At 35.3% G+C, this 13,366-nt stretch overlaps 1 pseudogene; it reads right to left on the reverse strand.

Moving 5' to 3' along the window:
• Positions 1 to 516: 516 nt before the first annotated feature.
• LOC149816724 (amino acid transporter AVT1J-like) overlaps positions 517 to 13,366 on the reverse strand; it is a 110,238-nt pseudogene continuing 97,388 nt past the window's right edge.

Genomic DNA, 13,366 nt, shown 5'->3' on the forward strand with positions numbered 1-13,366 from the left:
AATTTCTCTACACATTTTTCCCGATAGAGGCGGCTTATGGTGGTGCTTATGGAATTATTACAGCAGGTGGGTCTAGTAATTATGGGCATCCTTTTGGTCATCTATGATACTAGGCCCAATGGGTAAATTAATGGGTTTGTGTTACAGATGAGCGTTTTACTCTACACAGGCTTGGGCATACCGGGCTAGGGCTGAATGTTTGAGTTTGCTGCATCTTAACTTCATGCTGATCCTTCAGATTGACTGGGTTGTTCAGGTGTTCAGAGATGCACGACGTCTAGTGCACTATACTCATTCGTGGATCCCATGAAGGGGTTCGTAACATTGCCTTTGACAATGCTTCGCTAAAGATAAGCTAATGTGCAAGAGTACATGTTGAAACTTGGCATTCATAGATTCAGATGGTCATTTTATGAAGACCAAAATTCATTTCATAAGCATCATGCATGTTCGAGGTCATGATGAATAAGAAGCTTGTCCATACCTCATAGGATGTTGGTAGGCCTATCACTTGACTCAATACTGATCCAGTGATGAATGCAATCTGGAAGCCGAGGAACTAGTACTGGTCTTGACGGTGCCGGACTTGGTATGCACAGTTTGAAATAGGTTCTTTTCCTTCTTCACATTCAGTGAATTGAAGTGTAAACTTAGAAGACAACATAGACCATTAGATTACAACTGCATATTAGGAAAAGAAAAAAATCTCTAGAAAGTAATTGTTTGATGACGGTTTGATTGAAAAGAAGCACTATAGATTCGTTGAAACAGGGAGGGATGGGGGAAAAGATTCAGAAACAGGTAATGGGAATGTTAAGTATGGTGGATTGAGTGGTGTAATAGTATTAGATTTAAGGTAGTCATGGTAGCGGTTGTTGCACCTGGATTGAAGACATAAGATCATGTGGCAGCTCTGACACCATATGAAGCATCTTGAGAAAGATTTCTACGTTTTTTTTGTAATTAATTTCTGGAGGTAGCTGTTTTAATTAGTCATTTGTGCATACTATTTTTTTCAACTTTTTTGCATTTGTCTTTATAGACCTAACCTTTACAAATGTGATTCACATAGTTTTGTTTAGTAGAAAATAGGTCTCTCATCGTGTATTTGCAAAATATAAGCAGTTTTTTCAAGGGATTCAAAAATCAATGACCCACAAAGTGTCAAATTTCCAAGAATAAAAAAATCATATTTTCATATCGAAAAAATATGACCCAAGGTTTTCTAGCAAACAAAATATGTTGAACACATCTATTAGCTCAGATTGAGTAGATACAGGGGCGGAGCCACACTAGGGTCAGGCTGGGCACAGGTTAGGTCAGAGTAGCAGTGCCCACCCTGACCCGACCTGCCACTTAAGTGCCCCCATCTATCCCGGTTCTGACTCTCTCTCTCTCTCTCTCTGAATCTCCTCCTCTCCCCGATGTTCTCACGATGGCCTGCCCGTCTCTGCACTCTGGCGCATCCTCCGTCTGACCGGCGGCACCAGCAGCAGTGGCCTCTTATGCTACATTGAGGTCCTCTCTGTCTCTCTCTCAACTGTCTGACATCTGGTGGCTTCTCCGGCATAAGCCCTTGGGTCTTCTTCTTTTCATTTTTTCCATTTTTTCATGAATGAGAATGATGAATCACGAATGAATATGTATTTTAGGTTTTTTTTTTCAATTAGCATAATGTATGATGTTTGATAATGTTTAAGTTTTTGATTTATTTATTTTTAAATAGCACTTATTGGGAAAAGCTTTTCATCGATGGTGACCTTAATGGACATGTAGGCATTAGTAGGGATGGATTTGAGAGTATCCATGGAGGCTATGGTATAGGAGAAAGAAACGAAAGTGGAGAAAGGATTTTAGATTTTGGTTTGTCCTATGATATGATCTTAGCAAACACTTGGTTTAAGAAGAGGGAGTCCCACCTAGTAACATTTAAAAGTGGGGTTAATACGAGTCAGATAGATTTTTTCCTACTTAGAAAGAGAGATAGGTGTTGTTGCATCGATTGTAAAGTTATACCGTGAGAAAGTGTAGCTACACAACATAGAGTCTTAATTTTAGATCTTAGAATTAGACAATGCCGCAAAAGGAATGGACATAGGATAAATCTTAGAATTAAGTGGTGGGCACTGAAATGAGCTAAACAAGGAATATTTGTAGAGCAGGTAGTTAAGAAAGCTGATTGGTGTCTCGAGGATGATTCAGAATCAATGTGGAATAAGATAGCGGGTGGCATGAGAAAGATGACTAAAGAGGTATTCAGTGAATCTAAAGGCGGTGCACCGCTAGGTAAGGATACATCATGGTGGAATGAGGATATCAAATTAGCTAATAAGGTTAAAAGAGAGTATTATAGAAATCTAAGAGTCGTGATAATGAGAATTTTGAGAAGTATATGATAGCAAAGAAGGAAGCTAAAAAAGTAGATCGAAATGCGAGGAATAAGGTATATAAGGAGGTTTATGACAAGTTGGATACCAAAGAGGGTGAGAAGGATATTTATAGGCTTGCAAAGATGAGAGATAGAAAATCAAGGAATGCAATTATCATCATCTCACGCACGCTTCTCTTATTTTTCTTGCAGATCTTCAAAGCGCAAATGCATGAAAACAGAACTGAAACTGTCATGCTGAGGAATGACCCTATTAAAGCCATCATGTATGAAAAAATGGGAGAGCCAAGGCAACAAGTACTGTGCTTGCCACTAGTATGGTTCTGGTTGCAAGGCTGGTGATGTTAGCGCTCTTGAACACCAAATTGTCCTCAATTGTGGTTGCTATTTGTGTAACAACAAATGCATATTTGGTTAGGAGGTTTAGCAATGTGACATATATTGCTATTTTTGAGCTTAATTTGTCCACTGAATGATTCAATGTCACTTGAGATTCCACTTCTTTTCCATACATCAAGTATCCCAGTACTGCAATTGATCCATAATTGAATGTGCAGAGGGCAAAGCAAGTCATCAGTACCTGAAATACAGTGTCACAAATGAACCTGCATGATTATGGAAAAAGACTAGCATACTCGCACAAATTTGTTGCAACAAGGTTATCATACAGATAACTAGTAAAATCTAGAGAAAATTCCATTTAGAGACCCAGCTTTTGCCAGATATTTCAAAAGGATCAACATTTTAACAACAAATTAGAATCATGCTTCTCGAGCTCAATATATATATATATATATATATATATATATATATATATATATATATAGTGCTTCTATAGTGGTACAGTACCACCATAACTTCCGATGGTACACACTATCTCTAAGCTCAAAAAACAAAATCTAACTTTGGTTGACCTTAACATGTCTTATTTATTATGTTCATGTGTTAAAGTTGACTCAAATAAAACGTTTTATACCATTTCTAAACCACTTTTATGGTGAGCCATTGATTTTTCATCATCTAAAAAACGAATCTCATGGTGTATTAGACATGTTCTAAGATATTAAATAGATATGTACGGTTAGATTTACCAATCGGTGGCTAGATCCATATAAACAAGAGCATGTACCACCATAAGATATCTTAGTCCATAACCACCATATATTTTCCCAGATATATAAATAATTGTCCTGACCCACATACCATACCACGGTAGACACTCTTGTTTACATGGATTTAGCCCAACATATGTTGGATCTACCCATACAAATTTGTTTACTACCTTAGTAGGTAGGCTTAATCATCTTTAATACATTGCAAGATTAAACATCCTAGACTAAAAACCTATGGCTCACAATTCAAGAAAATGAGGATTATTGAAAAGTGGCTCAAAACATCATTGTGGGAGAGGGTGTTGTGTGTTCTTCCCGGAACACAAATTGCGTGTTTCGGTATGTACGGAGGAATATTTTGGGACCCGAAATAATTCATATGCCAATGTTGCCCACGATGACTTTATAATAAAATAACATATAAAAAAGGTAGATACACTTTTGACAGAAATGTCCTCTCGTAAGATAGATATGTGTTGGACGAAAATGCCCTTCCGGTCCCCATAAATAGATTTGCACGTTCCGCCTTTGTTTTTAGCTTTTGTTACAACACATGGCTACCTTCTCGTTCCTGCCTTGTGTTAGATAGAAAACTTTTTCGGGTTCGTTCCTACCTCGTAACTATAAATCGAATGACTAGTTCGATCATTGGTGGGCGTCATAGGGGGATTTGTCGGCCATCTCTTTTTACAGTCTTCTCTTCTTTGTTTTCGTTAGGCAGTATGGAAAAAAAGCAATGACGCACAAACATTCCAACAAGTGCCATTAAGGTCACATCGTGAGTATCTTTCCATGTCATCATGCTATTGTTGAAGAACATATATCGTTGTGAGTGTCATTAAGGCATTGTTTTGTTATTGTAGGTAGATTTTATCGTTTCAACGGTTCGAAACTTGAAGACATTTGTAAGATGCTGGGACCTGTTGACAAGAATGCTTGGTTACAGATGCGAACAAGGGCCTCTACCCCATCCGGTATCGTCCATTCACTAAGTATATTCAATGTAACGTAAATCGCAGTTATAGTAACATATATATCAATTTGTGAGATATTTTTTTGTTTATTAATATCGATTTGTAATATACTATGCTGAGATATCGTATATCGATTTGTAATATATATTATGTGTTTTCTAGTGTTGATTTATGAAATATTTTTTTGCTTGATAATATCGATTTGTAATATATTATGCTGAATTGCCGTATATGGATTTGTAAGATATTATGTATTTTCTAGATTCATTTATGATATATTGTTTCGGTTAAAAATCTTGATTTGTAATATATTTTGTTGAATTTTCGTATATCAATTTGTATATTGTTATGTGTTTTCCAGTATCGATTTGTGAGATATTGTTTTGTTTGTTAATATCGATTTGTAATATATTATATTGAGTTGTTGCATATCGATTTGTAAGATATTATTTGTTTTCTAGTGTCAATTTGTGAGATATTGTTTTGTTTGTTAATCTTGATTTGTAATATATTATGTTTAATTTTCGTAAATCGATTTGTAAGATGTTATTTGTTTTTCAGTGTTGATTTTTGAGATATTGTTTTGATTGTTATTATCGATTTGTAATATATTTTTGCTGAATTGCTGTAAACGTATGTGATGGCTAATGCAAATTGATGTTTTGCTCATGACAGTATTGAGCATATCAACTGGTTACAATGAAGATGATGTGTCTCAATCATTGGAAAGTCATGGAGAAACTTACATCCGTACTATCAACGCACCTGAAGAAGTGAATATGTGCACTATTGATGCATATGATAATAAGGGTGCAGGCATTGAATTCACTCTAGACTTGAATATTTCAGCAGACGAAATGCAATTCGATAATGATATTTGTGAACACCCCAATTTTTTTCAAAATTTTGTAAAAATACCCTTTTTGCCTCTGGCCTCCATTTTCTGAGTAATTGAGTCAATTTTGAGCTAAAATTCCAGTTATTTCTCAGATTCACTAGAATCAAAATCCATTTTCTATATCTGACTCGATTTTGGATACAGATCTAGTGTCAAAACACCAATTTTGAGCCCCGTTATCCAATTTTTAAATCAAATTTTATAAAAATCCAAAATATAATTTCTGAAAGGTTCAGAGAGTCCATCCAGTATTCGTTTGGATCCACTGCTCTGTATTTCTTGATTCAAGGTCCAAAACTCAAAATATTTCCTCAAAACTGTGGATCTAAACCTGTTTTCTGAAGAAAACTCCAAAGAATAACCCGAATTCTCAGAAAACTCCTCTTTTGTAAATATTTTTAAATTTTTGCAAAATTAGTTTAAAATCCTTTAGTTTTTAGAGTTTTTATTTCAAAAACACAAAAAAATATAAAAATTACAAAGAAAAAGAACAAAAAAATAAAATAGAAAAGAAAAACACAAAAAAATAGTTTTAGAAATCCCTTTTTGGAAATGGACTTTTTGCTAAAACCCCCTTTTTGAGAAAACTGTTTCGAAAGGAACAACTCTTTTGAAAATTTTCAAAAATCTTCATACCTGTTTCATATTTTTCCTAACGGCCTCTCGTTGTAAAAGAGAGACCGCAGGGAAGGGAGGGGAGAAGGCTTCATTCGCCTCCACCCTTCGATCCTCCTCCTCCACAGATCACCCTTCCATTCCCAACCACCCACTTCTGGATCCTTCCTCTTCTCGATCCTTCTGCCCCTCCCTATATAATCAAACATCTAAGAGGCAGAGAGGATCATCGATTGTTCTCGCATCCGTTTCTCGACGCATCTCCCCTTTTGATCCCCATTGCCTCCTTTTTTTCAGCAATAGAAGATCTCCAGAGCAGAACAAAGAGAAGGCACTTTTGCATCCTTTAGAACTTCAATTGAGTCACAACATTAATCCTTGGCAATTCGCCTCCACCATCAACTATCCATTAGCATCCCTCTCGGTCAGACCTTTCCCCCTCCTCTTCTTCTTCTCGATCGGGAGAAGAGTTTAAGAAGAAGGTAGAAGGGAAGTTCCTTCTGGCCCCTGCAAAGAAATCAGGTAAGTTTCCACCCACATTCTCTCTGGTTATTCTCCTTCTGGACAATGTCGTTTAACAATATTACTTATCTTTTTATGGTTTTCTCTTATTTTCTATGTCCTTTTTTTCTTTTATTTATGATTCTTTTTCAATTTTCCTTGTTCTGCCCCATCGAAGCACCCCTGCTAACATCGATTTGCTTATAACAAATCGATCTTCCTCTGTGCGACATTAACAAGAATTCGATTTTGACATTTTCTATTTATCATTTTCCTTTTTGTTGGTTTTGAATTCCAGTAATTCTATGTATGTCGATGTTCTGATTATCATACCGTAGATCGTGACTCTAATTTATGTCCTGATCTACTATGATTTCTTTTCCCTATCTCTATTTTTCTTTTATACCTGATTTCTAGTTTTCTTTTCAACAATCGATCAGTACTTTGATCGTCCATTACTAGTCGGATCCCTGTTTCGATTATCGGTAAATGTTGGATTAACGACCGATCAATCTTGATGTTCGTAATGGTCTTGATTTCCTATCTATCCATGAATAGTTTGTCTTCGCCTTGGTTTTTTAGCAGTCTACAGGTTTTTATCGGTCCCTTTTGATAGGTTCACTTCATCTGGATTTTTGTTCTGTCGTGAATAGCTTGTTTTAGTTATTTTTCTTTTTACCTTTGACTATCTCCTTTGATAGTTGATCCCAACATCTGTTCTTCTTCTCAGTAATCGTTCCTGGATCACTTTTGGTTTGCATTTATTCTTGCCTTCGCATAGCTATTTTTTTTTTTTTACTTTGATCGCCATTAGTTTTATTTTATCTTCTTTGAGTACCCATGTTTATTTTGACTTCTTTATAAACATTGAAATGTAGTTGGTTTGATCTACTTCCATTGGTTTGAGCATTTGGCCATTTACTTTGATCACCGTTAGTTGACAGATATGAGAAGTCTGGGGTTTATGGCAGATGACTTCAGAAAATAACTGCTCGATTAATCCCTCGATCCATCTGCTTGTGTCACTCGCTTGTTGATTAGTTGTAAAATTTGCTGGCCCCTTTGTTAATCAACTGTTATTTAGACCCATTGATCTCCTTGTGGGGTCTACGTATTTGATTTATTAACAAAAGCTTGAATCCACAGATTCACTTGTTGGTTTATGCATTTGATGTATTAACAATCGTTTAAATCTGTTGGTTTATCCGCTGGGTTCATGTATTCTGTTTGCTAATTGCTGTGTAAATCCATTGATCCGTGTGCTTCAATCATTTTGTTTGATTCATTGATTACTTGCTAATCCATCGAGTCCCGTTGTTTCATTTCCACCTACATCATCATTCACTCCTTATGTCTGGCTTGACCCTCACAGTAGTTGTGATTATGCTCTATCTTCGATATATATTTTCAGTAGCAAAAACCCAGGTGAGACTTACCCTCTATCGATCATGGTTAAAGTGCCATGCTGCCCTCCCCACTGCCCTAGTATGTTGTTCAATAGCTATATTCCATCCTGCTATATGTACATCTTCTGTCATACGCCTCTCATAGCAGACCCATTGCAGGGTCATGGCTGAAATACCTTTCAAAGCTACATGATTATAGGCATTGTGGCCTTAAGACTATTTATGCCCATCAGGATATGGCAAAACAAACAAAAACAGATCATAGTGATGTGGGGTTAAGGGCATTTGTTGCCATTAATAAAAACTCTGCAAATAACCAGACGACATCATGAGGAGAGGAATATGAGAAAAGGGAAAGGCTTCTGAGCAAGCCTCTGCTATACCTGTCAAATTTCTAATAGATTTATCGTCTCTGTAGCCTCATTACAGGTGCCTCTGCTTTTGTCTAAATAGTGGTGTCTTATTGTTTTTTCATTCAACCTCTCATTCAACACCAGCATATGACCAATAGCCTATCCAAGCCACTGAAGGTCACAAGCATATCTGAAGCTCCATCTACGAAGTTACTGCAAAGGCTGTAGATGCGTGTGAAATTCCTAGAGCATTAACGACCCTACATTCAACCGAGGAAGGGTTAATACTTCAAGCACTCAGAGTGTTCTTTGGTTCTTGGCAAATGGATATCTTCTTAATAATACCTGTCACTCCACCTCTGCTTCAGGGAGTTTGAAAGTTACCACTTCTCTGTGCCCAAAATTTCATCATATACAGGTTTTTAACATACCAAATTAAGTTCATAGCCCAATAAACAAGGGTGATTAACCCATACACAGAATCCCAATTTTATAATAAATTGCCCCTCATAGCATTCTGCCTGTATGGTGACTTTAATATCATACATTACATTTTTTTTTCACGTGCCAGGCCATCTTTATCACCTGTTGCATGTCACGGTTCACCATCATGCATCTCTTGCTCCACCTGTAGCACTCCATGCATACATTTTTTTTTATTATTCCCATCACCTTTCAAATAGCAACATTGTGCTATACACACAGCAGGGAGACCTCTGTCTGCAACTGTTATCATCACCTAACCCACTCCACCTTTGCACTTATCACACACGTGCACTATATCACAACACCTCAATTCCTAACCCATACCATCTCCATTTTTTTCACAGCAGCATAGATGTTGCCATTTTGCAGGAAATCATCTTCTGTCATCCATCTAATTACTGTAAGCCTATTGGTTTGATTGAAATATATGCCCATTCAATAGATTTCTGGACTGACTATGAAAATAAGTTCAAGTAGCAGATCTGGATTACCGTGAAAGTAGATGTAAATGATTCATCTGAGTTGCCATGAGGATAGATCTATTCCGTCATGAGTGCCAAAATTGATAGTCAGCCTGTTTAGCCATAAGGAGCATCCTCCTGTCAGCTGTGAAATCCTCAGTCGTTCTTTATAAGACATTGGGGCCTCACCTGTAATATCTTTTCACTCCCTCTCTTAATATCTCATTATAGTATACCCTGCTGCTACAAAACCTTGTTCATCCCATTATATGTCACCTTTGCTGTCATTACCTGCCAACACCCACCACCAATGCCTTTAGTTTTTTTGCTGCAATTGCCATCCATATTACCGCACAACAAGCAACAACATTTTAGGAATTCCCTGCATTATTCCCCTGTCATTTCCAATCACTTAACAGTACCATATGCATGATCAACATATCTCACCTACAGTTAGCCTATCAATAGCAACTTTCAAAGTTGGTATAATTTCTCTAACTTGCACTCATAGCAAATCTCAAAGCTATTGTAGCTCCTTGATCATGTATAAAGCATCTCCTATTAAGCATGTATGACCATGTTTTTTTTAGGCATTGAGGCTTAAGCAATTTTGTAAGCCTTTAATGCATCTTGCTATCTCCTTTCTCATTGGCTAGTATACCAAATAGGCATTCCAACACACATTTTCTTGTTAACCTAATGCATAGTATTTTCATTAGTACAAGACAGATACATGAGCATCTCATAGTTACATCTCACATCTAATATGATATTTCATCGTCCCCTTTCCTATTTGTCAAATCATCTTGGTATTAACCTTATTTTGCAGGAAATGCAAGGAACTTGCTATTTTCTTTCCTAGAATTAGAAACTCTTGTAATTTTAAATTAATTTCAAGGATGTAATGGTTAGATAATAATGAGAATTTTACATTTCTAGCATAGATTAGAATGTATGAGCATGTAAACATCATGAATTATCTATTTCATATCATTTTTCTTTTATTTCAAAAATTCACGAATGGGAACATGAATGGCACGTGCATCATCCTAATAAGAGGTAATTAATCCTAAGCAAATGACCCACATTGATGGCCATAGTCAAAATCTAGACAATGCTTAGGATTTTTATCTTTTATGGAATAACATTGGATCCACACTGGATCTCTTTAAAAAATCATCATATTTTCTGAATTTTTCCTCATTTATTAGAGTTTAACTTGAAATTAACTTAAAACATATATCAATGGCCATAGTCAAGATATATTGAGAGTTAATTTTATTTCAAACTCTATAAAGGCACCAAAATGTGTTTTATTCTTCATTTGAATTTAAATATAGATTGCCTTATAATACATTTTATGACCATAGTCAGAGATGTATTATATTTTCAATCTTATTTTAATTCACTTAAAGAATGAAATATGCTTTTCGATATCCAATTTTCAAAATTCTTTAATTCATTCATCATTTAGGATAAAATTACATCATTTTTTTTAAGTATTTCAAGTTTTTCTTCAAAATCCAAGTAATTTTGAGATGATTCTTCAAATATCTTATTCATTTCTCAAATCCATCTTCAATTCCTATTCAAATTCATCTTTCTATTCTCAATTCTTTCTCATTTCAAAATTCAAACTTCAAATTCAAAATCCAATTTGATTTTGAAATTTCGAATTCACTTCTATATTCAAAATTTAAGTTTCAATTCAAATCCAATTTCAAAGTTCAATTCAACTTTAAAAATTCAAATTCATTTCCATTTTCAGGATTCAATTTTTCAATATCCCAGATCGTATTTCAAAGTTTAATTTAAACTTTGGAATTTCCAGATTCATCTCTTGGTTTTAAAATTCAAGTTTATTCTTTATTTTTTGAAATCTCCAAAGTTCTATCTAAAGATTGAGTCTTGATTCTCAATTCAATTCATTTATCCAAAATCAAGGTTTTGAGATTGATTATGAATCTCAAAATTTGATTTTTCCTAAATTTAAGCCCACTTTCAAATTCAATCTGGATTTCCAAAATCCAGATCTATCTTCAAAATCCCATTTGGATTTTTAAAATCTCATTTGGATTTTTAAAATCCCATTTGGATTTTTAAAATCCAATTCCATCTTGGATTCTAGATTTAGAACCCAATTCCACCTTGGATTCAGATTTTCAGATCCAATCTCATCTTGGATTCCAAATTGCAAGATTCAATTCCATCTTGGATTCCAGATTTCGGATCCGATTCCATCTAGGATTCTAGATTTCAAAACCTATTCCATCTAGGATTCCAGATTTCAAATCCCATTCCATCTAGGACTTCAGACTTCAAATCCAATTCCATATTAGATTCCAGATTTAAAACCCAATTCCATCTTGGATTCCAGATTTCGGATCCAACTCTATCTAGGATTCTAGATTTTGAATCCAATTCCATTTAGGATTCCATATTTCAAATCCGATTCCATCTTGGATTCAAATTTTCAAATCTAATCCCATTTTTCATTTTGATTTCCAATTCCAAACTCAATTCCATTTTCAAATCTTATATTAATTTTCAAATCTGGATTCCAATTCCAACTCTATTTTCAAAATTTACTTTTTTCAAGTCTAAATTTAACTTCCAAATTCAGTTCTTGTTTCAGGTGCTGAATTTAAAACTCAAGATCAAAGATCCTTTTTTGAAATCGATTCTTGAAAATCGATCCGAATTCAAAGTTCATCTTGACTTTGAAATTTCATTCTTACTTCAAGAATTCTAATTTCAAATTCCAATTCTCCTTTTCTCTTTATCCAAGATTTATTTTCCAAACTCTGATTATTCCAAGATTTAGAAATTCAAGTCCCTTCTTCCAGATTCTTTTCCAAATTCTAAGTTAGATTCAAAATCTAACTTTTTCAAACTAATTTCAAACCTTTTGAATCATTTCTCCAGGTATCTTCAAATTATTTCAAAATCACTTGAAAAATCCTAAAATTTCTAAATTATTTTCTTAAAAGCATACATCTCTGCACTTGCATTCCACAAATATAATTCTTTGTGCATTCTAGACTTAGAATAATTTCTTAGATAATATTTAGGCAAAGTAAAAGGCATAAGTTCGATCCTTGGTTCAATTACCCCTGGTAAAGGCGCCAAGAACGGTCGAACTTCGTACCGACGAGCGAATCCCGTCTCTCCATTTTTTTGCAAAATTTCCAAAATGGAGGCGAGTAATTTCAAAATATTTTTCAAAATTTAGGTCAAGTGAGACCTTTGCAAAAGAGTTCCTCTCACTTCTTTCTTTTTTTTCTCTCTCTTCTTTTCTGTCTTTTATTCCCCTTTAAAAAGAGAATAGAGGCTAGAAAGGCAAAGAAAAGGAAAAGAGGAAAACAAGAGGAAAATTTTTGCAATGATCACAGAAGTTGGCGACCATGATGGGACCCGTCTTCATCTGGTCGGATCTATGCCTTCTGCTTTGCTTTGATATTGTCTAAGTTATTATTCTACAAATGTCAGCTTCATTTCCATGCAAACCTTAGGAGCCTAGACTCTGTCCTAGCTGACATAATGCATATAGGATTTAAGTATGGTTTGGTAGGACCATATTGAGGAGATTATTGCATGCTCACTTAGACTTAGGTCTGAAATACAACTCTCCTCAATTCTAGGGATTGAATGCAAACAATGTATGCAAGTGTATGCTTCTCTTCATTTAAATTTTATCTCTTTAGGACTTACATTAGAGTCATCTGGTTTATTGCATGTTGAACATGTTTTCGAAAACATCCTCTACCTATATTGTCCCGGTCTTCACGTTGCTGGGCTGTCTCACTAAACCATATTTTGGGAGAGAGCCTCACAACTGGACCACTTATTTGGGTTAACAACCCCCTACCACGTACTTAAGGGCCATAGTCCGAAGTATATCGATAGGTGCTCAAGGATATTGGGAAGCCATTACCTTAGAACTAGAGAAATATTTCTATGCCACATACTTTAAGCTTTGGCTTGAGTATATCGATGTACTTTGATTGGAATTAGATGATCTGAACCATAGAGTTAGGATTAAGGTCCAACAAGTTATTTCAAATATTGCATTTAGAGTCAGCTTTTTAGGGAGTACTGTGTGCGTATCCTTGTTTGTGCAGCTGTAATTATGTGATGTTTTGTATTTCCTTTTTTAAAACCCTGGGTATAT

The sequence above is a fragment of the Nuphar pumila genome, chromosome 14 (assembly GCF_984573655.1).
Source record: "Nuphar pumila chromosome 14, dmNupPumi1.hap1.1, whole genome shotgun sequence".
Taxonomy (NCBI): Eukaryota; Viridiplantae; Streptophyta; class Magnoliopsida; order Nymphaeales; family Nymphaeaceae; genus Nuphar; species Nuphar pumila.